The sequence below is a fragment of the Geotrypetes seraphini genome, chromosome 8 (assembly GCF_902459505.1).
Source record: "Geotrypetes seraphini chromosome 8, aGeoSer1.1, whole genome shotgun sequence".
NCBI lineage: Eukaryota > Metazoa > Chordata > Amphibia > Gymnophiona > Dermophiidae > Geotrypetes > Geotrypetes seraphini.
Window position 1 is genome coordinate 137913929 of NC_047091.1, and position 27090 is coordinate 137941018.

The 27090-nt window shown below is 42.7% G+C and overlaps 1 long non-coding RNA gene across 1 annotated transcript in view; it reads right to left on the reverse strand.

Moving 5' to 3' along the window:
* Positions 1-27090, reverse strand: part of LOC117365168 — a 167044-nt gene that overhangs the window by 44937 nt on the left and 95017 nt on the right. Inside the window, exon 2 of the long non-coding RNA XR_004540370.1 lies at positions 8023-8068. This is a non-coding gene — a long non-coding RNA (uncharacterized LOC117365168). The remainder of the gene's footprint in view (positions 1-8022; positions 8069-27090) is intronic.

Below are 27090 nucleotides of genomic sequence, written 5' to 3' on the forward strand. Positions count from 1 at the left end.
TCAGTTCCATGAGCAAGCTAAGAAGCCAACCAGGGGAGGAGGGTGGGTTGTGAAAATATCTGCCTGCTGTCCCTGAATAACACCTGTTACAGTAAGTAACTGTGCTTTATCCCAGGACAAACAAGCAGCATATTCTCACATATGGGGCTCCCTAGCTTACTACAATGGAATGGAGGGAGTGTTGGCCACTAAGAAAATAAAATTTGCAATACTGCTTGGCCAAAGTGACCATCCCATCTGGAAAAAGATTCCAGACAGTAGTGAGATGTGAATGTATGAACTGAGGACCAAGTAACAGCTTTACAAATCTCATCAATAGGAGCGGAACATAAGAAAGTAACTGAAGCTGCCATAGCTTGGACTTTGTGTGCTGCTACACGACCCCTGAGCCCAGTCTGAGCATAACAACAGAAGGCAATACAGGCTGCCAACCATGTGTAAATGGTTCTCTTGGATACAGGCCGTCCCAACTAGTTAGGATCAAAGGAGATGAACAGCTGAGATGTTCTATGTAGCTGAGTTCGCTGTAAGTAATAAGCCAAGACTCGTTTGCAATCCAAAGTATGAAGAGCCATTTCTCCAGGGTGAGAATGAGGCTTGGGAAAGAACACTGGAAGCACATTCGATTGATTCAGATGAAATTCAATGACTACTTTTGGGAGGAATTTTGGATGGGTGCAAAGTACTACTTTATCATAGTGGAACACTGTTTAAGGTGGGTTCACCACCAGCGCTTGAAGCTCGCTCACTCAACAAATAGAAGTTATGAAGATGAGAAATACCACTTTCCAAGTGAGATATTTAAGATGAGCCGAAGACATTGGTTAAAAAGGAGGCTTCATGAGACTAGAGAGAACAACATTAAGATCCCAAACCACTGGAGGTGGTTTGAAAGATGGTTTGGAAAGACCTCTCATGAATCTGGAAACAAGAGGATGAGCAGTCAGAGGTTTACTATTGAATGGTCCATCAAAAACATTGATAGCACTAAGATGAATTCTAACTGAAGTGGTTTTAAGACCTGAGTTGGACAGATGGAGAAGATAATCCAATACTGAAGATATAGAGGAGGATGAAGCATAATGATGATGAAGAATATACCATGTAGAAAACCGTGTCCACCTCTGTTGGTAGCACTGCTGTGTAGAAGGTTTTCTGGCTCAAAATGAGCCGGAAAGATCGGTGCCAGGTGAGGTCATCCCAAGAGGTATCAAGCTGTCAGGTGCAAAGATTGATGATTGGGGTATAAAAGAAATCCATGACTCTGTGTGAGAAGAAATGGAAAGATCTGCAGGGGTATTGGTTCCTTGATACTGAGCTGAAGTAGAAGGGAGAACATAACATAACATTGTGCTTATTGATCACGTAACCAGAAGTTCAACGCAGTTTACAAAAAGTTATAAAAGTAAACATGTTACATGAAATAAGATGATTAGTTAAACAGTCAAATATTTAGAAAAAAGATAGGTCTTCAATTGTTTTCTAAAATGGCCATAGGAATGGGTAGTAAGCAACAATATTTGGAATTCATTGTCATGAAGAGCTGCCTTAGATGCCAGAGTATGATTCAGAAATTTCTTACTCCTGCAACCCTGGACAGATGGAAAATTAAACAAAGGATGAGTTCTTCTACTATGCCTGTATGATGCTAAAGAAAATCTATTGACTAAGTAAGAAGGAACTGTACCATAAACAGCCTTGTTTAAACAATACCCGGGCCTCCATTGACAGCCAATGCAATTCGCGATAAAAGGGTGTAACATAATCAAATTTCTTCAGGCCATAAATCATTCTCACCACTGTATTCTTTATTATTGTAAGTCTTACTAATTCTTTCTTGGTGACTGTCAGATAGATAATATTACAATAATCGAGAAGACTCAGTAGTAACAATTGCACCAGTAATCTAAAAGCAGTAAATTAAAAATAAGATCTAATTGTTCGCAATTTCCATAATGTGAAGTGGCATTTACGCACTACAGCATCTATCTGAGCATGCATTGTAAGATGCTGATCTAAAATAATCCCAAAATTTTAATCATTGGATGAATTATATACTTAGTTGAATTTATACTAATAGAAGGTTCAGAAGAAATATTACTAGCAGTCACCACGAAAAACTTTGTTTTGCCAGAGTTTAGTTTGAGTTTAAATTTTTGCATCCAGGAATCCATCTGTTTCATTACAATTTTAACTTTAGTGGTAATCTGGGATAGGGCTGAAGTATGACAATAGTAATGTCGTCAGTGTAATTAAACAGTTCCACATCCAGGTTGCTCAAACATGAGCCCAATGATGAAAGATAAACATTGAATAGTGTAGGTGAAAGTGGAGAACCCTGAGGAACACCACATGGGTTATTCTAGATTGAAGAGAGGTGGGTCCTAAACCTAACTTGGTACAATCTGGACTCCAGAAAACCTTTGAACCAGGAGTAAACATTTCCTTAAAGGCCCAGAGTATCCAAACAAATTAATAAAGTAGGATGATCTACTAGATCAAAGGCGCTACTAAGATCGAATTGAAGCACTAGTGCGCTTTTGCCTTTACTTAGAAGGCTTATTAAATAATCCAATAATGCAACTATCACCGTTTCGGTGCTGAAGTAGGATCTAAATCCTGATTGTGAATCATGGAGTAGAGTGTGTTGCTCAAGATGTTTGATCAATTGGATAAGAACCAGACCTTCCATGATTTTAACAAAAAAGGGAATAGATGCTATTGGTCTGTAATTGGTAAGCAGAGAAATAGATTCCTTAATATTTTTAATTATCGGGGTAATTATTATATGAAGGAAATTTTCCTATATCCAGGGAGTCGGTAATCCATTCAAATAACTTCAATTTAAAATTTGAAGGAGCAACAACCAGCAAATCTGGAGGGCAGGAATCAAGCCAGCAGTATGACTGAGCATATTTATGAAATAAGTTAGAAAAATCGTGCCATTCTGGTTTATCAAAAGTAGACCAACACAGGTCAGCATGAACCTCTTCATTAAGATTAAGATTTAAGTCCATTGAGGAGCTATGAGGATCATGGTGGCTGACTCTCATTTGTGCTTGACTAGCATCTTGAGAATGAGAGGAATTGGTGGAAATGCATAAAGGAATTTGTGTGTCCAATCCTGGAGAAAAGCATCTGCCTCTAGACTTTGCGGAGAGTATTGTCTGGAGCAGAATTGAGGCAGCTTGGGATTGTGGGGGGACGCAAACAGGTCTATCTGAGGAGTCCCCCAAAGAGAGAATATCTGATGCAAGACTGTGGAGTTTAGCGTCCACTCATGTGGCCGGAGAAATCTGCTGAGTTTGTTGGTGAGAAAATTCTCTCCATGAATATAGATCTCTTTGAGGAATATGTTGTGAGCAATAATCCAGTTCCAAATCTTCTCGGCTTCCTGACAAAGAATGAGAGAACCTGTTCCTCCTTGCTTGTTTATGTAATACATTGCCATTTGATTGTCTGTATATATTAGGAGGACTTGATTTGCAATGTGCTGAAAAGTCTTGAGAGCATTACGAATAGCCCTAAGTTCCAAAAGATTGATGTGGTATTGTTGATCTTGGACGGACCAGTGACCCTGTGTACAAAGACTATCCAGATGAGCTCCCCAACCATACTTGGATGAGTCTGTGGTCAGAACTTTCTGATGTGGAGGGATTTGAAACAAGAGCCCTTTGGAAAGATTTGAAGACTTCATCCACCACTGCAGAGATTGACAAAGTGAAGATGTGACTATCATCTCCTGTGATAGTGGGTCGAGAGCTTGAGACCATTGAGATGCTAGAGACAAATTGAGATGTCCTAAGATGAAGTCTTGCAAAGGGGGTGGACACCATGTGACCCAACAGTATCATCATTCACGTGGCCGAGATGGACAGAAGATGATAAACCTGCTTGCAAAGCTGAATCAAATTGTCTTGTCTTTGTTGAGGTAGGAAATCCCTGAGTTGAATGGTGTTGAGCAGGGCCCCTATGAATTGCAGAGTTTGAGAGGTTGAAGTTGACATTTTGAAAAGTTGACTTCGAACCGAACTCCTGAATCAAGAGGATTGCTGACTGTGTTGCTGAGAGCACCCCTTGAAGAGAGGTATCTTTTATTAACTAGTTGTCAAGATAAGGGAAAACTTGGAGACCTTGAGCCACTACTACCAGGCATTTGGTGAACACTCTGGGCGAAAATGCCAGCCCAAAGGGCAGAAACTTGTACTGAAAGTGTTGATGGGCTACTTGAAATCTGAGAAATTTCCGGTGGGCAGGATGAATTGGAATGTGGGTATAAGCTTCTTTGAGAACCAGAGAGCATAGCCAATCATTCTGATCTAAGAGGGGATATACAGTAGAGTCGCTATGGACAATATTCAAAACTTTTCTTTTACTAAGAATTTGTTCAAGTCTCTGAGGTCTAATATTGGATGTAGGCCTCTATCTTCTTTGGGATAAGAAAATACCGGGAGTAAAAACTCTGATTCTTTTGAGCAGGGGGAACAATCTCTATGGCATTTAGAAGAAGCAGAGATTCTATCTTCCAAAGACGACATCTGCTGAAGGTTTAAAGAAGACTCCCTTGGAGGATGATTTGGAGGTGTAGAGATGAAATGAAGAGAGTAACCTTCTTGAATGGCTTTGAGAACCCACAGGTTGGTTGTTATCAGCGTCCAACGTGGATGGTATAATTGGAGCCGACCTCCTATTGACTAAGGAAGAGGCTGAGAGAGAGAAGCATGAACATATCAGAAAGACTGAGCAGGCTTTTAAGGAGCTGTTGGTTGAGACTTTTGAGGTCACTGTTGCGTTTGCTTCTTCTGCTGAGAAGGACGGAAGGCAGAAGGTTTGGCAGAATAGCACCTCTGATATGAAGAGGTAGGTTTAGATGACTGAAACACCAAGGGAAATTTAGTCTTTGTTCTGACCAAAGCATTCCAATTCTTTTCATGATCAGTTAACTTTCGTGTAGCCACCTCAATGGAATCACCGAACAGTTCTTCACCCAAACAGAATATTAGCTAATCTGTCTTGGAGGTTGATGTCCATATCCGAGACCCTCAACCATGCTAGGCATCTCATCGCCACTGACATAGCAGATGCTCTCTAGATGATAACTCGAAGGCATCATTAGACAGAGAAATATTTATTTTATTTTATGTAGCTAAGCATACAGTATTAGGTTCCTGTGCTTAGGCAGGCATATTCCATAGCTGCACACACTATTAGGGAGATAGCTTCTCTCCTTTTTTATTTATTTTAGCATAAGTTTAGGAAGAAGAACAAGTGAAAATATACAAGAAAGAAGGAGGAACGGAAATTAAAGCTGGAAGAAAAGCTAAGTGCACGAAGATTAAAGAGAGACTTTTTACAAAGACAGTACCTGTAAAAAATTATTTGTGAATATACTTATAATACTGGATCCAGTTAGTTGGGTAAATAGGAGACAAATGTACACAGATTTAACTTGTTGAAATTCTTAAATTGGTTTGCAATTTAAAAAGAAAAAAAACCATTTGTGCTATTTGTAACATTGAGTCTGATTCTCAATTAATTTCAAATTTCACCCCAGTCAGGTTCTTCCTGATAAATAACTCAGTCAAGATTTGATTGGTGCATTTCTCTGTTCAGTCCTCATCTGTACACTGTACATCTAGCCTGAGGTAACTTGGCTATATGACTACATTAAAGATAAAGTAAGGCTGGTGTTACAGAACTACAGACTGGTTACAGATTTGGCATAGTCAACAGAAAAAAGAAGCCACGAAGGCCGAAGCCAACGAATAACGAAAAAAGAATTAAACTTTTTTTTTTGGTGGGGGGAGGTTTAAACCAAAGAAAGAAAAATATACAGTATACTCTAAAAATATACAGTATACTCTAAAAAAGAGTAGGGAAAATAACAAACAAAAAAAAGACCCATAGCGAGAAGGCAAGGCAAAACTGAACAGAGTTCAGGTCAAAAACAACTTCTCCACTCCGCGGAAAACAAAGAACTGAGGAACCATGAGCCTACGTCGGATGGGAAGGCACTCACGCATGCGCAGTGTGGGCAGTCGTGAGGTTTCTAAAAACTTTAAGTGGCGATGCATTTTTAAACTGTCTGTACCGGGGCTCCATGGACGATGTCACCCAAATGTGAGAATATGCTGCCTGCTTGTCCTAGGAAACTGGCCATCATGCTGGGTCTTGAGGTGAATGAGCCAAGAAAGGGTCTGAACTTTGGCAGCTAAGATTTAATGCTAAGAAATGCAAGGTCATGCATTTGGGCTACAAAAACTTAAAGGAATGGTACAGTTTAGTGGTTGAAGAACTTTTGTGCATGAAAGAGGAACAGGACTTGGATGTGATAGTATGTGGTGATCTAAAGGTGGCCAAATAGGTTGAAAAGGCGACGGTAAAAGCTAAGCTAGAAGAATGCTAGGGTGCATAGGGAGAGGTATAGCCAGAAGGAAAAAGAAAGTATTTATGCCCCTGTATAAGACTCTGGTGAGATCTCATTTAGAATATTGTGTACAATTCTGGATATCGCACCTTCAAAAAAACAGGATAGGATAGAGTTGGTCCAGAGGAAGGCAACTAAAATGGTTGGTAGTCTTCATCATAAGATGTATGGGAACAAACTTAAAGATCTCAATATGTATACTTTGGAGGAAAGGCGGGAGAAGGGAGATATGACAGAGACATTTAAATATCTATGAGACATAAATGCGCATGAAGCAAATCTTTTTCCTTTGAAAGAAATCTCTGGAATGAGTTGGATGAAGTTAAGCGGTAATAGGCTCAGGAGTAATCTAAGGAAATACATTTTACAGAAAGAGAGGTAGATGTGTAGAATAGTCTCCTAGTAGAAGTGGTGGAGACAAAACTGTGTCTGAATTCAAGAAAGAGTGGGACAGGCACATGAGATCTCTTAGGGAGAGGAGGAGATAGTGGATACTGCAGGTGGGCAGAATGGATGGGCCATTTGTCCTTTATCTGCCTTCATGTTTCTATTTCATTACGTTGACCATCAGACTTTCCTGTCTCATTCACCTCAAGCCCCAGTTAATCAGGTTTGAGGACCCACCATATATAAAGACAAACTGCAGACTTCACAGCATCCCCTGAAGAATGCCACAGCGTGATGGCTGAAACGTTGGTTCTATCTATTCAGACATGGCTAGACCATGGAATTCTGGATTTATCCCTAATCTAATTTAATCTTCTATTTGAGTGTCGCACAAATCTATTCAGGCTCTAGGCGACATTCAGAGAGGGGTTGAAAGGGGATCAGGAGGAGGGACTAAAAGGGGCCTTGAAAGAGGGGGAGGGTAAGAGGGGGGCAAGAAATCATAGTTCTCTAGGAGCTCATCTAGCGAAAGAGGTGGAAAGATTAATTTCTAATCCATGTTTTCTAGACATTCTTGATCCATATTTAGATTTTTTTCCCCAATAGTGTCCACAGAGAAATACAAAATAGGGCACTGATATGTTATTTGTAGGTGTGAGCATGTTGGTGGGGGGGTCCACCATAACTTTGATATTAGCTTTAATTGAAAGAAAACTTCTGCTTTTTTTATGATCTTTAACTTCAAATGTTTAACCTGATGACAATATTTTTTAACATACATTTTTATTGATTTTCAGGATTCTGATAACAAAGCTCTCTAGAATTCCACAAAGAAAGGCAATTTTACCACCTCTATAAATTATATAAATCATATCTATGTAATTTTAACCCAATTTAAAAAAAAGGGTGGAATGATTTTCTTCTTTGATTTTGACTGTTACACACAAAGAAACCCTAGAAGTATACTTAATCCAGTAGGAAACCAAATTGTTTAGTTCAGCACTTCTCATCACTCTCCTGGAGGCACAGTTAGTCAGCTTTTCAGCACTACCACAATGAAAATGCATGAGATACATTGAAGATACACTTTATGCAAATATATCTTACGCATATTCATTTTGGTAGTCTTGAAAACCCAGATGGCTAAGTGTACCCCTTAGAGAGAGTTGAGAAGAACTGGTTTAGTTAACTGTGGTTAGTCAACTTACCTTTCTACTTCCTTTCAATCACACCAAAGTTCGTGTCACAAGCAAACTATAGTGAGAGAAATAAAATAAGAACCAATCAGAACTCTGAGACATACAGAACAATCTTCGAAAAGCTAAGAGGTGGAATACAAATTACTTTACTTTTTGAAGTTACAGTAAGCAACTTATAATACCAATTTGTTGCCACAGAACTGATTTATTATGTAACAATTTTTTTTGTTCCCAGATAATAAGGGGCTCATAATCGAAAGAGAAAAACATCCAAAAAACGGCCTAAGTCGGCACTTGGACGATCATAAACAAAAGACGTCCAGGTGCCAATAATCAAACCAGGATTTGGACGTATTTCTAAACGACCTAGGCCTTCATAGTGCCGCTGAACGACCATAGCTAAATGGGGTGTTTCAGGAGGAGTGTCGAGGGCAGGATTTGGGCGGGACGTGGGAAGGTTTAGACTTAGTCCTACAGCATGTATAACTGCAAGTTTTACAACAGAGCCTAGACGGAACTTGGACGTTATGACTTAGACCATTTTAAACATGGTCTAAGTCACAAAAACCCACCTAAAGTCAACAGATAAGCACTGCAAACACATAATACAGACCACCACACACTACCCCAGTGATCACCGACCCCCCCCCCACCCATCCCATAAAAATCGTAATCACACCTTTAAAATTCTGCCTCCAGACCTTCATCACCTGGCAGCCTGGCATTGGAAAGCCTAATCGGCCAGCACATAGGCAGCTTAAGCCGTCTTGGGGGTGGGTTACGGACTCATGGAGAGGAGGACCCATGTCCATAAGCCCCTGTAATCACTGCATTGATACTTAAACATGTGCACTCCTCCATACACCCCTAAAACCCTTTTTTACTGGCATATAAGTGGCTCCTGCAGCCATAAGGGCTATTAGGGTGGTAAATAAGTGGGTCTAGGGGATTCTGGAGGTGGTTTGGGGGGCTCACCATCACCTATAAGGGAGCTTTAGTGAGAAGAAGACATGGCACCCTTTTTGTGAAGTTCACAGCAGTGCCCTGTAAAGTACCCCACTATTTAGGTGCCATGTCTGGGAGTTCAGTCCATCACTTTGCAGACCCCTCCCACGTCCAACAGGGCTTGTTCTAGGCGTTTTTGACTTGGACTAAAAGTTGGACGAAAATGTGGTATAAAGATAGACGATTTAGTGGCTTGGACAATCAGATCAGCAGGACATATAGTTAGACGATTTTCAAAATAAAAAAAATTTGGACATATTTTTTGAAAATGTATCCTAGGCTGTTTTTTTACTTTGGACAACTTGCGGCTTAGACGAAAATGGACTTAGATGATCCTTTCGATTATGCCCCTCCACGTGTTTTTTCTTAATTGCAGGTGCCACAAAAATGTATAGAAACTCTTTGCCTTTGTTACCAGGACCTTAATATTTTGAATTTTACCTTTTTTGAAGATTTACCATGTGCCAATTCAGGCAGTAAGACTTATCGTAGCTGTGGGCAAAGGAAGGGGCATACCCATAAGCAAAGGCACTGCCAACAAACTTTGTTAGGTAAGACAATCTTGTTTCTCACTAGAATAGCAGAATTTTCTGCTATAAAATTTCTTGGAAATTTTATTTTTTTTAATATTGAAATTTTTAATTTTTAAATGTTATTTGAAAATATATTGTGAGTGTCTTCATCGAACCACCAATAAAAATATCTTAGAATGCAAGGAATTTCCCAAGAAGCTAACTAGGAAGGAAAAAGTGGCTTGAAACAGCTTTGACACTGTGGTTTGGGTCTTCCTTGGCAATCACAATGCTGAAAACTACGTGGAGTTGGTTAAGAATCTAGTGAAGAATTTCAGTAAAATGGGCTATAGGATGTCTCTCAAAGTTCATGTCGTTGATGCTCATCTTGAGACATCCAAGAAGAACATGGGAGCATACTCAGAAAAGCAAGATGAGCACTTCCACCAGGATATACTGGACTTTGAATGCCACTGTCAAGAACAATATAATGAGAACATTAGTGCTGCCCGATTCACGATTCGAATCGGTTCACCGATTCACTTTGGGTGAATTGATTCGAATCGATTTAAATTTTTAAAAAATTGGCTTCCCGATTTGGACCCTCTCCCCTCGCCCCCTAAAACAAGAGCGTCAATGCTGCTCTAGCTGATTGGCTGCTGCCGCACCTATTTTAAAGGGTAAGGAGGGAGGGTCAGTCGGGAAGTGCTGCAGTCCAGTTTCCCTCCTGGCCTCCCCGAAGGACTGCCCCCCCTGAAAGACTGCCCCCCGAAAGACTACGCACACCCCCCCTCCCAGGAAGGCCTCCATGTTGCTCCTGGCCTCCCCGAACCGTTTACCTTATTGCTGGAGCCTGCAGCCGAAGATCGCGATTACAGCGTCTTTGTGCTCTGAGTTGTTTCCTCCACTGCGATCCTGTCAGAGGAGGGCGGGACCGCAGCAGAGGAAACAGCTCAGAGCACAAAGACCCTGTAACCGCGATATTCGGCTGCAGGCTCCAGCAATAAGGTAAATGGTTCAGGGAGGCCAGGAGCAATACGGAGGCCTTCCTGGGGGGGGGGTTGCAGTCTTTCAGGGGGACAGTCCTTCGGGGGACAGTCTTTCGGGGGGGCAGTCCTTCGGTGGGGCAGTCTTTTGGGAGCAGTCCTTCAGGGGGTGGGACAAGCCTTCAAGGGGAAAACAGGCCTTTAAGGGGGGGGAAAGGCCTTTAAAGGGGGAACTGGCCAGGGATGGTGGCATAGGCCTTCAGGGGGGACAGGCAGGCCTTCGGGGGGGGCAGTCCTTCAGGGGGTGGGACAGGCCTTGGGGGGTGCAGGCCTTTAAGTGGTGAACAGGCCTTTAAGGGGTGGTGCAGACCTTTAAGGGGGGACAGGCCTTCAAAGATGGGACAGGCCAGGGATGGTGGCATAGGCCTTTAGGGGGAACAGACAGGCCTTCAGGGATGGGGTACAGGCCTTCATGGGGGAGGTGCAGGCCTTCAGGGGGGGACAGACCTTCAGGGGAGGGGGCCCTGGTGTAGAAGTACACAGAGGGAGGGAAGGGGGTTCAAAGAGACGTGCATATGCCAGACTTTGGGGGGGAAGAAATAATGGGAGGGAGAGGGCGAGAGATGATGGACAATGGGATTTAGGGAAGGAAGGAACAGAAAAGAAGAGAGAAGTTGGACACAAGGGATGGTGTGGAGGGGGGATAGAGATACTGGATAGGAGGGTAATTGGGAAAAGAAAAGGAGAGATGGTGGACCCTGGGGTGGTGGGGAAGGAGGGAGAGATGCTGGATGAAACGGTAGTTAAGAAAAGGTGGATCTGTGGAGGGAGACAAAAAAAAAGAAAAGATGCCAGACCTCTGGGGGAGGGAAGGGAAACGGAAGGGGAGGACAGAGATGGCAGATGGATGGTTAGCATGCAGAAAGAAGGAGACCATGGCAAGCAAGTTATCAGAAGCCAACCAGAGCCTGGGACCAAGATTTGAATAATGACCAGACAACAAAAGGTAGAAAAACTAATTATATTTTCCATTTTGTGATTACAATATGTCAAATTTGAAACGTGTATCCTGCTAGAACTGGTGTTAGACTGCAAACGTGGGCTAGGATTTAAGAGAGAGAGGAAAAGTGTTTTTTGTTTGTTTATTTTGTTTACACCACAGCACCAGTGTAGTTAGGAGAAGGCAAAGGGGGTGAAGAGGCTATAAAATAAACCCACCAGGATGTTTGAAAAAAACACCCAATTGGGCAGGAAAATCGAATCAAATCGAAAAACCAATTCAGTAGACTGAATCGAATTGAATCGAAATTTTTTTTCCTGAATCGGGCAGCACTAGAGCGGTGTTTTTCAACCTTTTTACACCTATGGACCGGCAGAAATAAAAGAATTATTCTGTGGACCGGCATCAGTCAATGGACCGGCGGGTGAAGAACACGGGGCTAAGTCGTGGCCCAGACCCCCCCCATCTCTACCCAATCTCTAGCCCAGACCCCGCCCCATAATAGTACTAATTGCACCTTGCACGTCCCGTGATTCATCTAGAAGCCTTCCCTCTGACGTTGCAACGTCAGAGAGAAGGCTTCTGGTTCAGGCACAGGATGCCCGTAGGAGCCACTGCCCGTGGCTTTGTGCACTGAATCAGTTAGGAAGAGGGAGCTGTCTCGAAGATAACTCCACATCGATTGCACCGTGGACCGGCGGTTGAAGAACACTGTTTTGGGCCTGATGCACGTGCTGGTTCTGTGGACCGGCAGGAAATTTCTGTGGACCGGCACTGGTCCATGGACCGGTGGTTGAAGAACACTGCACTAGAGAACATGATAGGAGACTACATCTGGGGGCTGATTTGTTAAAGTGACTTACAATATAATCGCAAATCTTGAGAAACTACTCACTTCTAAATATTCTATGGTTATCTTTGTATAACTTCAATATAAATACATGTTAATTGTGATTCACATATTACTTTTTAAGACTTTATAAGGATGAAAAGATGAACATTTGGCATTTTCACATTTTAAATAGGCAAATTTCAAAATCTGACTATCCTGTCCTTCTATGTGGAGCTCTTCAACTGGGTCACTCTCTGCCTATCCACTGGCTACTACCCGCTGGAACTCGTCCACATCCTCATATCCCCAACTATCAAAAACCCCAAAGAACCACTCTCCACAGCCACCAACTATAGACCCATTGCCAACATACCATTCTTCCTCAAAATTATGGAAGGCCTTGTCAACCAGGACCTCATGTCACACCTCAAAAAATTCATGACTCCTGCATGACTCCCAGTCTGGATTCTGCACTAACTACAGCACGGAAACCGTCATAGCATCACTAACCGACTACCTCCTCCAACTATTCTCCCAGGGAAACAACGCTCTGTTACTCCAGTTTGACCTCAGTAGTGCCTTTGACCTGGTAGACCATGACATTCTGCTTAGTTGCCTTGATTCTATAGGCACTTCGGGACAGGTACTAACCTGGCTCACAGGCTTCCTAAAAAACTGCACCTACCAAGTACACACTGAGGGAGCCTACTCCCATACCTGGTCCAACCCCAGTGGAGTCCCACAAGGCTCCCCCCTATCACCTTCTCTATTCAATATCTACATGGCATCACTGGGTCACATGTTGTCAGACCAAAAACTGAAATCCTACATTTATGCAGATGACATTACAATTGTCATCCCCATCACCTCATTATCACAAGAAATAGAACAGCACATCTCATCAGTACTCATCATGGTCGAACACTGGACAACTCGGTTCAAACTGAAACTAAATCCAGAAAAGACTAAACTCTTCCTTGCAAGTCCCAACCACAAATTAACGGCCACCACCCTACAACTCAACGGTCTAACTTACCCTATTAATCCCACCATCAAAATCCTTGGAGTCATCCTAGACCGATGCCTGACCTTCGAAGATCACACCAATGCCCAGGTCAAAAAATGTTTTCATACCCTCTGGAAACTCCGCACCATCAAACACTACTTCGACTTCCTCTCCTTCAGACTGCCGGTCCAATCCCTAATCTTAAGCACCCTGGATTACTGTAATATTATATATTTGGGCTCCTACAAGAAAACCATCAAACGTCTAAGACTCATTCAAAACACTGCCGTCCGCCTAATCTATGGCCTCAAAAAATCAGACCACATCAGCCCTTACTACAGAAAACTTCACTGGTTGCCACTAGAAGCGAGAATCATCTTCAAATTCGCCTGCCTCTGCTTCAAAACCCTAACTGGCTTGTCACCAATATATCTCTCTCACCACTTTGCGTTCCCAGGCACCACTCGCACACGCAATGCCTATCTGTTTACCTACCCATCCCCAAAGGGATGCACCTACAAAAGATTCCTTAACAGAACTCTCTCATTCCAAGCTGGCAGATGGACAGATTGCCTGACCACCCTCATCTCATCTGCCCCATCTTACTCTTACTTCAGGAAATCCCTCAAATCTTACCTCTATGATAAATTTCTCGAACCCCTCCCCCCCCAAATAACCAAACCCTACCACCTCTATCTTACTCTTTAATTCTCTCAAACAGTATTTTTACTGTATAAATATCGCTGCTGTAGATGTACAGACTCCTGCACCGTAATTCTGCTTTGTCTTCCGCTGTATTAATACCTATGCTAAACTATGTACAGTCCCCTGCATTGTAACTTGCTCTCAACTGCATAGTACATTCCCTTACATTGTACCATCGCTGTATATGTACAGTCTCTTACACTGTAAACCGCTCTGAATTGTTTGTGGTACTGCGGTATACAAAAATAAAGTTATTATTATTATTATTATTATATTATTTGCATTACCCCATTTGTTATTGTACAACCACCTTGAAATATATGATAAGGTGGTATATCAAATTTATAATAAACTTGGAATCTTGGAACTTTTTTGACATGAGCAATTAGGAAATTACACTTACTGCCCAGGAACAAAAATCGTGTTACATAGAGGGGCATAATCAAAACTTTAAAACATCCAAAAACCTGCCTAAGTCAGCACTTGGACATCCTAATAGCAGGGACGTCCAAGTACCAATAATCAAAACAAACTTTCTGGATGTCCAGCAGCACTACTAAGCTGCTGTGCGTCCAAAGCTCAAAGGGACATGTTGGGAGGTGTGTTATGAGTGGGCATTAGGTGGGCTTAAACCTGGACGTCCTGAAGCAATAATCAAAGCTTTCTCAGGACATCCTAGGCAGAATTTACACACTGGGACTTAGACGAATGTAAAATAGGTCTAAGTGCCACAAAGGTCTACAAACTGACAAGATGACCACTGAAGGGTTTAAGGCATGACCCCCCACTTATTCCCCCAGTGGTCACGACCCCTTTCCACCACCCAAAGAATAGAAAGTCTGGCCAGAGGGATGCATACATCTTCTGGCCAGCAGGCCCATCACTAAAAAATAGCAGGTCTTCCCCTTCCCAGTGCTCCAACTGGCTCAGAGACAAGAATCCAGTGCCCTGAACAGCCTAAAAAAAATACTGGAGAGATTTGTAGCCCCAGCAGCCTTGCTACACTGGCAACTTTTAAAGAAAATGTTCTTTTTTTTTTTTCTAAAGCAATCTGGATAGCTCATAATAACAAAAATAATCTGAGAGGAAATTTCCTTTCAACAATAGTTTGGCAGGGTTAAAGACTCTCAGCTCCACCTTTAGCCTTGAGTCCCTCTTGGAATGTTTAAAACGTCCATTCCAGCAACCATTATTGTTTAATTAACTGACATGCCTGAATTTTTAGAAAGCTTCAATTAAAAAAAAAGAAAGTTGCTGATATGTATGTATTAACCAGTATATCGTTGCTGTGGCTGGCAGGGGATTCAGCAATCAAATCCTTGCCAGCTGAACTTCCGCCCCCCCCCCCCCCCCCTTTTGCTGGTGATCCAACATCTCTTCCTGTCTATCAACCCCTATCCCCCCTCCCCCTGTAAACCTTATAAAAAATTCTTCACGTCCAGAGCAGGAAATCACATATGCTGCTCACGCCATCCCCAGAACCTCCCCTCTGACGCAATCCCATCTATGAGGAAACAGGAAGTTGCATCAGGGAAGGCTCCAGGGCCAGCATAAACAGCATATGTGAATGTCTCCTTGCTGCTGACAACCTCCAAAGTAGGGGGATTGAGAGTCCAGGAGACATGCAAAAATTTGTAGCAGGGGAGGGAAGAGATGCTGTTTTGCAAGTGGGGGTGAAGGATGGAGAGTGAGGGCTGAGAGCAAGTTTCATGCCCACCTAGGCTCAGGTTTACCCAAAATTTGCCATCTGGCTATGCCACTGATCGAGAGATCATACTGAGAACTGTGGTCAGTTCTGGAGACCACAAAAGATACTAACCCCCTCTTCTATTAAACTGCGCTAGCAGCTTTTAGCACAGAGAACCGCGCTGAATGGCCCGCGCTGTTCCTGACGCTCATAGGAACTCAATGAGAGTCAGGAGCAGCGCGTGCCATTCAGCTTGGCTTCCCACGCTAGAAACTTCTGTAGTAGTTTTGTAAAAGAGGGGGGTAAGTGGGCCCTTTTCTGATAATATCTTCTAATTTCCCGGATATTAGAAAACAGGCTAAAAATAAGAAAACATTTGAACAATATTATGATTTTTTTTCTTAAAAGGAGCATTTTTCCTAATTACAAGAGGTTTGTTCTCAGTACCACAAGAAGAACAAATCTTAAATGCAATCTCCAAAACCAATGTTAACTGAAGTTAGTGCCTGCTAAAATAACAACCAGTCATAATCAAGAAACTAGAGGCCAAGCCTTGTGCTGTAGGTGCCTGTCTATATATTTTTTTAAATTAAGTTTACAGCACTCTCAGTTGGCACTTTTACTACGGTAAGGAAATGCGCTTTCACATACCTTCCAGAACAAAATTAAACAACATGGCTTTTGCAGTCAGATTAAAAACTAGACAGCCCCTCCCATTTCTGTCTATCATCCAGTAAGAGACATTGGTCCAAGTGGTTCAAACACTGGTAAAGAATTTCAGAATTTGAATGTAAACTGCAAACTACAGTGGTCCTTCTTTACCATAAAACTAATCTCAAGCCCCCGTTACAATTGCAGTCTACCCTAATATATTCATTTTACAGTGTTTACTATAGTAGGTCAAATTTCATTTCCATAAGGACATCTGTTGGCTCCAGGTTTGCCAGAAAAAGAGACTGTATAAATATTTCTCAGATATGGGGTTTATTTTGCTTTTTGTTAAAGGATATCCACTGGAGATCAAAGTATTTGTATGTCACCACATCTGGATTTAGCAAGTCAAAATACCAAATGGGGTGGGTTGGAGGGGTAATAGCATCATTTTTTAAATTCTTTTCATTCCCACCAAGTAATCCCAGCTGTTAAAAATTGTTCAGTCTCAAAGTTGGTTCATATTAAGATTCCCAACAGGATTAAAGTGAAGAGGGTGCGAGAGCAGTAACAAGCAACTCTTGCCATCATTCGTGCTGCTAATTCATGAGTCATGAAATTCCCTCATAGATTAACTGGGCTCAAAACAAAAACAAGAATGTAACAATACTGTGACTTTCAAGGATTAAAATGCTTTCTAAAAATCATTATCTAAGATTTCTGGATAAACAGAATGACAATTTCAGAGTGTCGTACAGTCACAATGTGCTCAGCACATAAGCTAAAGTCTTGCATAAGAATCAATAGCTAAAATAAATTTGTCCATGTACTTACTGACTTACTAAAATAATATGTATGATGTTGTCATTCTATAACTTCAATCTAAAAGACCAACTCCTAGTTCTCTAATTTGCACACAAGACCATTCTACAACGGTATGGAGAAGTTAACATTTTACAATATCGGGGTTTGCCCCTGAAGAAGGACACAAAACGGGGTACTCTGTAGCGCAATCAGCTGAGGCACCCTCCTTGTGAAGCAAAGAGATTTTTTGGTACACTTGTGGATGTCATTAAGATAAGTCTCTGCCGATATTTACTATTCTTATATCAGGGGTCCTCAAACTACGGCCCGCGGACCACAAGTGGCCCGCCGAAAACATTTATCCGGCCCGCCGGGTGTTTTTGCCGCCGCCGCTGCCTGTCCTGCTCAGCAGCCGACTCGTCCCGGGCCTGCAGTGCACATGTGTGGAATGTGCGCCGCACTCTCCGACTCCCCTCCTTCTCTCTGTCTCTCGACTCCTCCTCTCAGTCTCGGGTGTGATTGGATGAGTCACGAGCTTGCCTGTGCAGAACCTGCTGCCGCCTGAGAACCGAGGTATTTTTTTTAAGTTAGGAGGTCAATTTTTTTTAAAAAAAATTTTGCAGTTATTAGGGCCTTTTTTTTGCAGTTAAGGGGGTCCTTTTTTTTCTGACGTGCATAGGAATTTGTTCATAGATTTTTTTTTAACTATAGTCCGGCCCCCCCAACGGTCTGAGGGACAGTGAACTGGCCCCCTGTTTAAAAAGATTGAGGACCCCTGTTTTATATCATGGTAGAAACTTTCTTTTATAAGGTTTAATGTGTTTTGATTTCTCTATTTACAGCACTTTTGAATTTGAATAATTACTCACATACAGGGTGGATGACATGTGATGTTTATGGGTAACCCCTATAGTGCGCTCTCGGGTGCACAATAATTGTGGGCATACCCAGGTGATCTCCTTAATTTCTGATATGAGGTTCCCGTGAACTGATAAATCACCCTTGGTTAATTATTGATCTAATCTAATCTAATCTAATCTAATCCTTAGGTTTGTATACCGCATCATCTCCACGTTTGTAGAGCTCGACGCGGTTTACAGTAGGAGAAATAGGAAGGAACTACAACAGAGAGTTAGAGGTAGAAGTGTGAAGAAAATTTAGAGGACTTGGGATGCCAAGATATAAGAGTTTCCTTGATTCCTAAGTGGAGGGAGACTTACATTTTTTGAGAAAAGCCAGGTTTTCAGATGTTTGCGGAAAACTTGGAGAGAGCTCAAGTTCTGAAGAGGGGAGGTAAGGTTGTTCCAGAGCTCAGTGATTTTGAAGTGGAGGGAGGTCTCTAGCTTTCATGTGTGGGAAATGCCTTTTAGTGAGGGGAAGGATAGTTTTAATTTGTGGGAGGATCTGGTGGTATTAGGGTTTGAGGAATTCCAAGAAAGAGGGATAAAGGGAGGGAGGATACCATATAGGATTTTGAAAGTTAAACAGGCGCATTTATAGTGGACTCTGGCAATTATCGGAAGCCAGTGGAGCTTGGCCAGGAGCGGGGAGACATGGTCAAATTTACTTTTAGCGAAGATGAGCTTGGCCGCGGCATTCTGAATCCGTTGGAGTCTGTGGAGGTTTTTCTTAGTTAGGCTTAAGTAGATAGAGTTGCAATAGTCCAATCTGGAGAGGATGATGGATTGGGCAAGGAGGGTAAAATGTTTTTGATGAAAGCAGGATCTAACTTTCCTCAGCATGTGAAGGCTGAAAAAGCATTTTTTTACCAAGGATTGGAGGTGGTCATTGAAGGACAATGTGGAATCAATGATGATGCCCAAGACATTGCTCGAGAACTCAAGCTGCAGAGAGGAGCCAGAGGGTAGTGGGATGGAGGTGGGTAGGTGATCTAATTTTGGACTGAGCCAAAGAAGTCATTGTTTTGGACTCATTCAATTTCATTTGCACAGTGTGGGCTCAGGATTGTAGGTTCATTATACAAGAGGATATGTTCTTAGACAGGTCGGTGAGGTTCAAATCGGTCTCGAGGAGGACGAGGATGTCGTCTGCATAAGTGTAAATTGTTTCTAAGGGGGATAGGTGGAGGAGTTTTAGGGAGGACATATAGATGTTGAAAAGGATAGGGGATAGTGGAGAGCCTTGTGGGACTCCACAATTCGGTGTCCAGGGGGAGGATGAGGTGCCATTCATGTTAACAATGTAAGAACGAGAGCGGAGGAATTTAGAGAACCAACCTAGGACTGTGGAGTTGATACCTATCTCAGAGAGTTGGTAAACAAGAATATCATGGTGAACAACGTCGAAAGCAGCGGAAATTGATATTTTCAGCAGACTTAAAATTGGTCGTTAGGTCTTGTGTGCAAATTAGAGAAATAGGAGTTGGTCTTTTAGATTGGAGCATTTGGTATTGACCCCTCCAAATTTCTGTTTGGCTTCATATATTTTTGGATGTCATTCTATAACTTCAAGACAGAAGCAGCAAATGCATCAGAGACTGCTGGCACCTTATAAATCTGGCACTGCTGGCACTCAATAAATCTGTCTTCTATAAGGCCCAATGGCCTGTCAGACTCTCTCAATATGGGAGGTACCTGTAATTCTGTAAAACTTAGCAAAAGTTAAGCACTAGGAGATAAAGTCTGTATGGGACGGGGCATGAGGAAAGACCAAAACTTCCGGCCAACCTGATTTCATTAACAGGCTATTAATCCCCTAAATCCCCCATCGTACATTGCATTCATCTAATCAAAACTTGCTATCCATCCCCTCTTTATGATACATTAACACTATGTGCACTAGCATTTTTTCTGTCATGGCCCCTACCATCTGGAATTCAGCACCAAATTATATCAGAAAAATTACATCCCTTGATAAATTTAAAAGTAATTTGAAGGCTTTTCTTTTTAAAGACGCATGTGGTGTATAATAGTCCTTTTAAGAATGGTAATGGAAATCTGTTCCTTGCCATCTTTTAATCATTTTAGCTTATTTTACATTATTCTAGACTTTTTATACTTTGTTCCCCTTCCTTTTGTTTTGTTCCCTCTTCCCCTCTTTCTCTTTATACAAATTGTATTTCTGCCCTTCTCCATCTTGTATCGGTAAGTTAATGTTTGTCAGTGCGTTTGTAGCATTGTATGTAATTTGATCTTAATGTACGTTCTTATTATACTTTGTTTTTATATTATGTAAAACCGCTTTGAATTTTAATAAGGCGGTATATCAAATTTTTAAATAAACCTGAAACCTATTCTAATACAAGAGTGTGCACATAGTGTCTGTTATAGAACAGTGACCATCTGCAATGACATGCACCCACTTAATGCCAGCTCGAAAGCTGGTGTAAATGTAAAAACCTAAATGTGCAAATACATGTACAATTGCAGGTATTCTGTAACCTCCATGTGCATAATCTAGGCATGCCCTGATCCTCCCATGCCCCTCCTATATCAACATCCCCTTTAAACATGAATTTACACACTCATGTTATGGAATGGCAACTAAGGGCAGCTGTGCAGTTAGCACCCGTTAACTCCAATTAGTTAATTATTGGCTATAAGAAGTCCAATTAACAGCTAATTATATTAATTTGAATGTGCGTACTGCCCTTATTCCATAACAGTGTGCAGTAATCCCCAAATTCTATAAATAGTTGAGTTAACTTGCACACAGTGGTGTGCTTCAAGGTTCTGCTCTTGAGCCTGTTCTTTTTAACATTTTTATAAGCAATATTGCTGAAGGGCCGTCAGGTAAGATTTGCCTCTTTGCGGATGATACCAAAATCTGCAATAGACACCCTGGATGGTGTGAATAACATGAAGAAAGACCTAGTGAAGCTTGAAGAATGGTCTGAAATTTGGCACCTAAAATTTAATGCTAAGAAATGCAAAAACTGAGCTGCAAAAACCCGAAGGAATGGAACAGTTTAAGAGGTGAAGAACTTATGTGCATGACAGAAGAGCAGAACTTGGGTGTGATTGTATGTGATGATCTTAAGGAGGCCCAACATGTTAAAAAGGTCACAGCGGAAGTTAGAAGGATGCTAGGGTGCATAGGAAGAGGTATGGTCAGTAGAAAAAAGGAGGTATTGATGCCCCTGTATAAGACTCTCGTGAGACCTCATTTAGAATATTGCGTACAATTCTGGAGACCGCACCTTCAAAAAGATATAAAAAGAATGGAGTCGGTCCAGATGAAGGCTACTAAAATGGTGTGTGGTCTTCATCATATGGCATACGAGGACAGGATCTCAATCTGTATACTTTGGAGGTAAGGTGAGAAAGGGGAGATATGATAAAGACCTTTAAATACTTACATGGCGTAAATGTGCATGAGTCGAGTCTCATTCATTTGAAAGGAAACTCTAGAATGAGAGGTCATAGGATGAAGTTAAGAGGTGATAGGCTCAGGAGTAATCTAAGGAAATACTTTTTTACAGAAAGGGTGGTAGATGCATGGAACAGTTTCCCAGAAAAGGTGGTGAAGACAGAGACTGTGTCTGTATTCAAGAAACTCTGGGATAGGCAGGTGGGATCTCTTAGAGAAAGGGATAATGGTAACTGCAGATGGGCAGACCGGACGGGCCATTTGGCCTTTATCTGCCATCATGTTTCTAATAAATGAGGAGTATGCCAATGTGGCTAGCATATTGACTGTCCTTCAAGGTATGAAGTTAAGCTGTTCGTCCCCCTCTTTTATTAAGGTGCGCTATGCTTTTTAGCACGTGGTAAATATTAGCGCACGCTAAACACACACTAAATGCTAATGCATTCATGCTATCCTATGGACGTGTTAGCGGTTAGCGCACACGCTGATTTAGCACGCACTAAATGCGCGTTAAAATGTTTAGCACACCTTAGTAAAAGAGGGCCTGTGTGTTGAGCTTCTGATTATTAGTTTTAATTGATAAATACCCCCAATGCAATAAAAGACCACTTCCCCTAGTATTTTTTCATCCCTGCCCTTTGCTGTTTTGGATTGTCCACTTTATTTTTGTGCCTTCCTTACCACCACCCATTTTGTAGTCTAATTTGGTAGGCATCTACCACTTCAAGGTCGGCATCTACATCGAGGTGCCTACCAGCAAGTAGGAGTGGTTAGGGGAAGATTTGGGGTGTGGTTTGACTTAAGCATCAGTAGGCACCTAAATGGAGTGCACCTACGTATTCAACGCTTACCGATGCCTAAGACTAGGGTTGCCAGATTTCCTCTTTGGAAAAAACAGGATGTCTGGCCCCGTCCCATTGTGCCCCCGGTCCCACCTCCAGCTCTACTTCATTCCTCCCCCCAGCCCCGTCCCCAAACGAAGCTCCCCAAGCTTGAAGGCCACATTTGGAAGCCTTTGTGCGTGCGCAGATGTTGATGCAATGACATCATACACACGCGCAAGACATCATCACGGTGACTTCCGCACATGCGCGGTGACTTCCGCGCATGCGCAGTGGCTTCCAGAAGCGGCCTCCGAGCTCAGGACTTCCAAAACTCGGACAAACTGCCAGATTTTGGAGACCCTCTGGGCGCCCGGACAATCCTCTAAAAAGGAAAACATGTCCATGTTTTCCCAGACATCTGGTAACTCTACCTAAGGCCATTCTATAAAAGGCGCCTAATGGATGGTTGACAACTGTGCCTAATGGCGGTTCATAGTCTTAAGCGCGCAAGACAGACGCATGCCAACAAATGAGCATCGACAATTCAGCGCAAGACTTCAGCGCGCCTAAGAAAAACCAAGAAAAAACTGCTTTTAAAGAGCTCCGACGGGGGGTGTAGGGGGGAACCCCCCAACTTTACATAATAGTGATCGCGCTGGTGTTGTAAACTTAACTTTTTCCCTATTTTTTAGGGAAAAAGTTGTTTTCAGTATAATGTGGGGGTTTACACCCCCACACCCCCCCAACGCCAGCACGATCTCTATTAAGTAGAGTGGGGGGGTTCCCCCCCACACACACCCCCGTCGGAGCCCTTTAAAAGAAGTTTTTTCTTGGTTTTTCTTCGGCGCGCTGAAGTCTTGCGCTGAATTGTCGGCGCGCATCTGTCTCGCGCGCTTAAGACCCATAACCCCTAATGGCACCTATGAGTTAGGCGCCATTTAAAGAATCAGGGCAAAGGGCTTATGCTATTTCTGTGTGCTAACCAGTTAGAATGTGCTACTGTAGGTGTGCTAATTAGTACAGGAATACCCACTCTCCACTCCCCCCCCCAAAAAAAAAACCCCAAAAAAATATTTTTAGCATGCAGTTATTACCTGCACATTGGCAGTTACTGCAGGAGGCCTAAGCACATCCATGGGTACACCAGTTTAAGCTGGTTAGACAGGCATGTGCACCCAATGCAGCTTAATAAAGGGCCCCTAAGAAAGCTACACGTTAGTAAAGATCATTTATTAATTTAGTTATCTTATTTAGAGGACACTAGTCTGAAGCACTGCTTTATGAAGAATGTACATAGCAGGCAAAGACCTTCTAAGAAATGATTCTAGCACAAAGTGCTGCTAATAGCCCCAAATGCAAGTTTTTAACAGACCAGCAAGCAACAGCCTAATGCTTTACGTGGTTTGAGCAGCTGTCAAGGACAGCTGTCCCCAAACTGCTTCCTGTTTTCCTTTAGTGCTGCCCCATCATTAACAGAGGAATGCAGGAATCTGAAACTAGCACTTGCAGAGCCATGACCAGGAGGGCATCACACGGCGTTTAGCCCTTTAAACATTTTCAAGCCAATTTTAGAAGTATATTATTCAGTATTGCTTAATTAAGCAATCAACAAGGAAGTTATTTGTCAATGCAATCAGTAACTTACAGATTTTTAAACAAACATTTTCAATCCCTGCATCCCATGTCTCCTCCAAAATAGAGAAATGGCTAAAAATAGTAAATCCTCAAGGAAATCAAATGCAGTTCTCCAATGTGGAAACAAAATATCAAAAACATCTTGAGATATAGGGACCATAACATGAAAATATGCTACTAATTTTTTTTTGTAACATTGGACTAAGGGCGGTAGAGCAAATGCATGATTAAACAAACCTGCACAGCAAGCCAGGTATCTTTACTGAAAAATACCCCCAATAATTAGTGCAGTGAGCTGAGATGTTCTTATCCCAGTCTGGTGCTTATAGGAAAATGTATGTATTTAAGATGCTGCAAACAGGAATGGATTTTTCAGCTGAACACAGAAGAACCTGACAGTTTAAATCAGGGGTCCTCAAACTACGGCTCACGAGCCAGATACGGCCCTCCAAGGTCATTTACCCAGGCTCCACTCGAGAGTTTACAGCTCATGTTCCTAACCAGTGCTGACCTGCTCCATTGTGGCTTTCTCACCATAGCATTCTGCAGTTCTCACCGCTCCTCACTACGCACCACCAATAACCCCCTCACTTGAGCTAGATGACCAGACACAGCACTGATGTCAGGCTTCTATGCCGCGTGACCCATCTGCTGAGCACGTGAGCTGGTGTGCACAGCCCTTCTGCTGCTGGGAGGGTTTCTTGGAAGTTTGGTACGGCAGGCGGGAAACATTTGGTAATAGTGAGTTGCCGGATATTTGGGCTACTTTATTGCAGGGGTTTGGTAGTACTTCACTGAATGGTCCAAACTTCAGTATGCTGTTTCAGCTCTTTTTTGTGAATTCCAAACCTCATTTTGGCACTCCAATAGCTTTTCTCAGTATATTTTAAGCCTCTAGCTTCTCTCTGTGTGTTCCAAGACTCATTCTGGCGTTACCATCTACTTCTTTCTGCAGGTGTTTTAGAGTGATTTGCTGTGATCCCCCATGTCCATCTGTTAGTTTTTTGCTGCTCCAGCATGATTAGTGTCGGCTGGGGGGATGCGGTGACGTGACGCGCTAGGGCCGAGGATGTATTGGTTAAAATTGTTCTTCATTTTAAATATTGTATTGATTTTTCAAGGATTTTTTGCACTACAAATAAAATATGTGCAGTGTGCATGTGAATTCGTTCATGGTATGTTTCTTTTTCAAACTATAGTCCGGCCCCGGTGAACTGGCTCCCCTGTTTAAAAAGTTTGAGGACCCCTGGTTTAAATCTTAAGATCAAGTTGTATCAGTTTTACTGATGTAAGCATGGCCTAGATTCACTAACCTGCCCGAATCGGAACAATCCGTTTCCGATTCGGGCAGATCCGACTGATTCACAAATCAGTCAAATTCAAATGAGGGCAATCGGAGGAACGCCCTCATTTGCGAGCAGGGATTGCAAATGTGCGATCCCCGCTCATGCACAGCCCCTGACAGTAGTGACAGGAGAAGCAGCCACTGCTGTCACGGCTTGTAATGTTTTTTAATCGGGCAGATATTTTGCGTGTTTTACATACGCAAAATATCTGCTCGGTTAAAAATAAAAAATAAAGCCCCCCCCAAAAAAACTGCTTCCTCCCTCCCCCAAACCCCTACAAAATGCCCCCCACACGAGGCCCCACCGATGCACCACAAAAGGCAGGAGGGTTGCAACTCTCTCCTGCCATGTGAAACCCCATCCCAGCCCATATTCCTCCCTCCCTGCCTGCCTGCCTGTAGCTCAACCTGGGCCAGGCCGCACCCACTCCCCCCCTACCTTTAAGAATCGTTGGGAGCAGGAGGGGTGCTCATTCCCTCCTGCTCCAGGCCTCCTCCGAGGCCGGCATGATGACCGGGAAAGGCCCACTCCCTCCTCATACCTTAATATTGTTGGGAGCAGGAGGAGTTCTCAGTCCCTTCTGCTCCACGCCTACTCCGCCGATGAGTGCATATGATCAAGAAACTGTTCTATTTTACTTTTGTGATTATGATAAACATACCGAGGGCCTCAAAATAGGGTGTCAGGTCAAAAGCGCGCCGGGACAAAGACGCGCCCAGACAATTGAGCGCAGTGTGCGCCGCCGCACCGCTCTAAATTACTGTTTTTAGTGCTTCGACAGGGGGGCATGGGGGGGGGACTTTACTTAATAGACATCGCGCTGCGTTGTGGGAGGTGTAACCCCCCACATTTTACTGAAAACTTCACTTTTTCCCTGTTTTTAGGGAAAAAGTTCAGTTTACAGTAAAATGTGGAGGGTTACAACCCCCCAAACCCCCCCATAACGCCGGCGTGATGTCTATTAAGTAAACTGGGGGGGTTCCCCAACAAAACGCCCCATCGGAGCCCCTAACAACTTGTAATTTAGAGCGGCGTGGCGGCGCGCGCTGCGCTCAATTGTCGGCGCGCGCTTTTGTCTTTCACGACGTTGTCTATGAATCCAAAATAGTACCTGGTGGGCCGCATGTGGCCCCCGGGCCGCGAGTTTGAGACCACTGCCTTAGATTGTCAGCCCACTAGGGATAAAGTACCTGCATATATCTAAGCAATAGTTTTACATGGTGAATACAAAACAAATCAGACTTTTTGGGCAAAGTTTGGAATCTGGCAAATCTCCAAGTAAACATACTTGTTTTTGCACACATCTACTGGCAGCAGCAGGAAGCCAAGCTGCCAGTACCTCAGCACCCCACTTGGGCTCAAAAACTGGTAAGGTAAAAAAAATTTTTAAAAAAAATCTTATTTCCTCCTCCTCCTCCTTATCATTTATATTGCACTGCCAGATGTACAAAGCGCTGTATTACAGGCTCTCCTTTCTCCCCCTTTTCCAGTTTCTCCTCCCTGACTCATTTCTCTAATCTAATCTTCAGTTTATATACCGGGTCATCTCCCGAAGGAGCTCGACTCGGTTCACCATTGATTAAATTAGAGTGACATAAGAATAGGCCTATGAGAGAAAGTACTATCAATGCATCATTTCAGAGACAGCACTGGAATTAAAATTAAAAATATAAAATTAAGATTTAAAAAATTAGGATATACTGTTACTAAAGCACTTCAGCAGGTAAGCTTTTCAGATATAGTGTAAACAGCCAA